Consider the following 5,738-nt stretch of genomic DNA (forward strand, 5'->3'; position numbering starts at 1 on the left):
CGCTCACGGAATACCGTCCACTGGATAGAACACTCTGTGTGTAATTAGGCATATATCTGCAAGAAATAGCATACAATTGGGTTCCAACGGCGCGTCTAAAAATGTTGTGATTCCTCTTGCGTATGAACTTTATAATGGTGTTATAGAGTTGCAATAGAAAACGTGCAAACATCATTAGATAGTACTGAAAGACCCATTGGCAGCTTTTAATTAGCTTCAGAGTAAGTAGTACTATGAAACAATCGTTAATGTTTTCAACATAATACCACTACAGAAAAATCTCGTAATGTCCAAAAGCTCATTTTACGTGAAACATGTTGTGATGCAGAATTAGCTTCGTGAATTAACTGCCAATATACTGTAAACACACCTGCAGTTTAGTGGACGCCAAACCCGCTTCCGTTGGTCCCAGCGCGTGGAAAAAGTTGACTCGTCGCTAAAGATGACATCGCCCCATTTCTCTGTTGTCCAATCTTTCATTGCTGTAGCGAACATGAGTCGTTCTTGTAGCTGGCTGTCTGAGAGGCAGGGCTTCTGTGCTGCTACGAAAGACTGCAGGCCAAGCTCACTCAGCCTTCTTACAGTCTCAGACGATACCGTGAGCGAGAGCGCTTCTCGGATATCCTCTGCACTTTGAAAAGGATCAGCCACGATGGCGGCCGTAATCAGGCGGTCCTCTTCCTCAGTCGTGGCCCTTGGACGCCCACTGCGCTCCATATCTGTGAATCTGTCATCGTCGCGGAAAGCTTGAATAATCCTATTCACGGCAGTCCGGCTCCTGTTGGTTCGGCGGCAAATTTCGCGCTGAGGTATTCCCTCTATAAATAAACGCACAATGTGCCTTCTTTCGTCAAGTGGAACACGCAGCGGCATCTTTCCAAATAGGCAATCACCACGTGGCCTGAAGCAAGTCTACTACGTTTTCAGCGACTGATGCGAAGATGCGCCTATGTGTGAAAGAAAATTTTCTATGCATCCGCTTTTTCTTTATTTTTGATGACAGTGAAGCACCTCCCTACCCTTTCTCTCAAGACGCAGAAGCAGCAACACTCATTGGACCAAGATGCTGCCACCCAAAGTGCGCCAGTAAACGTCGCGTAAAAAAATCGTCGCAGCGCTTCGTGAAACTTATCTACCCACTGGCGCACCAGTCGACAAAGGTTGCAGTGATTGCTCCGATACTGCTATCAAGCCAGATATGTGGCGGTCTTATCGCAGACAGCGCTCTGCGTCAACACAACGAACTAACAATGTCATGCACGGGAATAAAAAATTAACAGGCAGGCGAGTACCAAGAGGGCTCATATCCGGGAGAGCGCCCCTGTCGCCGCTAGGTGGCGTACCGCTAGGTGGCGCGGATAGGCAGTCTGGCACGCGCTCGCGTGGTCCGCAAACTTTTGTGGTTGACTGTACATCCTTCCAGCGTAGGTTAAAAACGCTTCCATCCTGAAGAACAGTGAAGATCGTAAATTATAAAATCGCAGTTGGAACATACAAAACTGAGCTGGTTTCGCGTCGCGGCAGAGTGCTAGTTGTGATATGTCAACCTTAATTCTCAGAAACGAATTTTTAAACGACGGCGACCAATTAGCTAGAAATATGTACAAAGCGCTCACCTACACACGCGTTCCTCGCGATACGCACAGGTGGTAGTATATTTATCAGGAGCTTTATGTTCGTTGCTTGTGGCATAATGATTTACTGCATCGTTGGGTTTTCAAATCAGCTAGCTCCTGCCTCACCACTGGACAGCCATGTACGACTGCGCACAATTACTATCACAACTAAAAACCAGGAACTGCACAGTGCTCACCTGTTGTCTTTAGGGGTGCGGTAGAAGTTCACGTCGCATGGCTCACTTCGTCTTGATGTGTTCGCACACCATTGAACCACACACGAACACCTACAGCTGCGAGGCATCGCGGGGAAAAGCCGACAAACGTGCAACGGTAGGGTACCACACGGACCACACTGCTAGCGCGGAAGGCGAAAACAGCAAAACTGACCGCATAATACCAGAAAAAAAAAATTGCTGCCGTTTTGGCCGTTATCAGCACGGCCGACGACGAGCGCGGGCGGCGCAAGCCGCGCCGCCGATAGTTGAAGGCGAGAGAGAAACGACAGTTCAGAGAGAGGGGGTGACAAGAAAAAAAAGGAAAAGCGACTTTGGTTTTGCATCCATCTCATGGATGGCGCTGCAATTCGCGTGGACAAAAAACCAGCGGAGTTACCGAGGCCTGGGCAGGCCCCGTTGATAGACGATTCGACTGCTAGCGGTACCGTAAAATCTTCAGCGCGGCACGCCCGCCGCTGTCGAACAAAGTAGACGCTTCTGGAACATTCCCAAACCAGGGGCTTGGGGAAGGCGTGATTTTTTTTTTTTTGGGGGGGGGGGGGGGGGGCAACGATCATTTTCCTTCGGTTCTTCGTATATTTTCTTGCACCATCGCTATTGCGCCGAGTTGATCTCGGCGATAACGTGTACGGCGCACGAAGACGCCTGGCTGCAGTAGCGCATGCGCGAACAGCTGATAACTGTCAGTGAAATATACATATAAGAAGCGTACTGAATTTGACGCTATACCTGCTATAGACGGTTTTCAGCAACGGCGCACGGGCGCGGCCATGTTTGATCACGTGATTGCGCCGGCATGACTGGCCTTGGGTTGAAGGCCAGTGAAGGAGCCGTACTGCTGTAGTCGTGGGCGACGGTGCGGCAAGCGGCGTTGTTTCGGGTCCACCGATGGACAGCGGCTGGATCGACGACACAAAGCTCTGGCCCATGGTTCAACGATCATGTAAGTGAACCATTGTTCGTCATTTTAACGTTGTATGTGCTCGCGCCGGAGCGCTCTGGCGCTCGATCATCGTGCATGCGCGTCGCTCGTTCGCGCCGAGCGATTCGAGCTCATGGAGGCTTCTTGTGCGGCGTTCACGTCAGTTCGCTAGTTCTTTTTCTTTTTGTGGTTAGTGTGGTGTACTTAAGCTACGATCTGAGCTGTTTGAAGTGGTTGCCCAGCCTCTCGCGCTTTGCTTGACGGCCACGAATGTGTATGCTTGAGCGCCGAGTGAAAAATCCGTGTCCGCTTGTGTGTTGACGTCTCGCTCGCTGGTATTTTAGCTTCCGACATACGTTGAGGTAAGCGTTTGCATCGATACTGGTGCACTGATCTCTGCAGAATTCACCCGTGCGGCGGGCACGCAATAGTTTCGCGTAGTTGACTTCAGAGCGGCAGATTGTGATTGTTGGATGTACTAACTGAATGCCCCCGAACGGGTGTTGTTTCATAGTAAAACCCCTGTCACACGGGCACGTTCGATTGCAATTGAGCCTCGATCCGAATCCAGTCGGTCGTGATCCGCAAATCGTAATCGAAGTGTCCGATTTCGATCGGAGACCGACGTAAGCAGCTTCTAGCTCAGTGTGACAGAAAACGAGGTACAACGATAAAGAAAGAGATCCGAAGAAATAACCCTATAAAAATGCCGTTTTATTTTTTATGCACGTACAATTTTGAAAATATGTGTGCTGCGTCGACGCCATGCACGTAGTTCTGAGATTTGCACACGATCAGAATCAGCGGACGTGACACGTCGTTTACCTAAAATACTGAATGAAAAAGTAATTTTTCTGAAAATTGATTTGTACGTACCTTTACTACCTATTAGGCACGTTTATTATTTGCTTTGGACTTAGTTACACTTAAAGCGTTAGAGCCCAAACAACACGATCCTCATCCTTGGATTGTGTAGTAGCGATCATTTTCGATTGCGATCGAAAGTCCGAGCCGGATCGAGGCTCGATCGCGATCGAAAGTGGTCATGTGACAGGGGCATAACTTTGGCTAGCTGTAACTCAAGCGTTTTATAAATGAGAGGTCCCGTTTCAAACTCTTCATAGGAGAGCAACACCAGCTTAGTAATCAAATATGTATGAATTATTGAAACTCCAGAACTATAATTTATAAATCCAAACGATCAGTTTAATATCAGACTGTATCTATCGTGTTATTTTAGTTCTTTCAAACATCTGCAGATGTCTTGAGGAGTAAATAAAAAAATCAGCTTTCTTTCATTGCCATTTTTTTTTTCATTCCCGCAGTACATAAAAATGTTTCTCCCCTATTTCAGTTGTCTACGACTACATGGTCAAGGCAATCGACCAAGATGGGAAGCCTGCACAGGACTACAGGGGGTTTGCAGAGGGCATCAACCTTTTTGACAGTGGCAATGTTGGGAAAGCTTTGTGTCAATCCAAGGAAGGCATCTGCAGCATAAAGCAGTGTTCCAAGCTGCAGTGTTGGGTAGGGATAGTCCTTGGTTGGACGCCCATCAACAAAGTGAATAGAACATACCTGAAATAAAAGGGTGATTCATGTAATATTTACAATGGTTTGCTTTTATTTGAACGTAAGAATAAAGGAGTCCACATAAATAAAAAGCACGCACATGGGTAACGCATGCAGTTCTTATTGCAAACTGCCACAAATGTGACAAAAAAGGGCAATAGCAATGTGCTGCCAATGTCTTTTCCATTATCACAAATAATGTCATAATTTCATAGTGTCAAATAATGCCACAATTTCGCGATGTCAAAAGAGGCTACGAAAATTAAAGTAAATAATATATATATTCAGCATGCGCTTTGGGGGAACCCTGAAAGACACAAGGCAGAAGGAAACAGCTGATTTGTAGTTACCACTACTTTAATACGCAGCTAATCAAATAATGTCAAACTGGTGAGTTTGAAATTATTTACTTTTATTTTCATGGTTTCTCTTGACATTTGCGATAAACGATACGATAAACACGCAACCAACGCTTCTAGCGTTGTTTAAAACAATAATTTTGTGCTACAGCGTCAACACAGCTAGCTTTCGCGCACCTGTTGCTGGCCACAAACAACGCCAGGTCTACGTTCTGATCACACCATGCATCCAATACAGCAGCGAAACCAACATATGTAAAATCAGACGCGCAGGTAGGAATTCGTCAAGCTTAACGATTTAAAAATGCGATTCAGATAGCACTTTTCCAATCTTTTTTGCAGGAGTTCTCACCGCGACAACTAGTACGCCTTCATTGGCACCGATCCCGGCGCATATACGCACGTGGCGTGTAATTTCGCTTAAGGATAAACATCAGTGATAGCAGGTTACTGTTCCAATACGATATGGCTAATGCTTGAGTTCTGCCACGGAAACACCGCACGGTGACCTTAATGTACTGCAAGCGCAAGATGGGGAGTTTATACACTATTCCGCAAGCCGAGCGCGTTCGCTTATTCGGTACTGTGATCTGCCACTTACTCCTGCCGATGTGCCTTAATTGAAGTTCTTTCTCTGTGGGTTCGCTATCCAGCATTGTCGGGCGAGCTTGTTTTTCTCTCCTTGAGGAAATCGGCGCATGGAAAACGGCCTTGGGCACGGGCAGTCTTGATGCAGCTGTGGCGCGTGTATTTCACACACCGACATGTTCCACAGCTTAATGTCGCCATCACAGTTTTTGCATCTGACCACAGCACACGTTTTCCCTCTTAATCTCCGCATGGAGCAGAATATTTTATTGTTCGACGTTTGACAAACTGCGCTTGTTAAACGCCGTTGGCTACGCTTTCGCGACTGAGCAATGGTAGTTTCGTTTGCGCGCCCAAGGCCAGAGATGTCCAACACGCGCGGCGCTCCGGTGGCGCCACCTGATTTCAGTTGCACAAACCGGCTGCTGCAAATCGTCTATAC

Source organism: Dermacentor silvarum, chromosome 5 (genome assembly GCF_013339745.2).
Source record: "Dermacentor silvarum isolate Dsil-2018 chromosome 5, BIME_Dsil_1.4, whole genome shotgun sequence".
NCBI lineage: Eukaryota > Metazoa > Arthropoda > Arachnida > Ixodida > Ixodidae > Dermacentor > Dermacentor silvarum.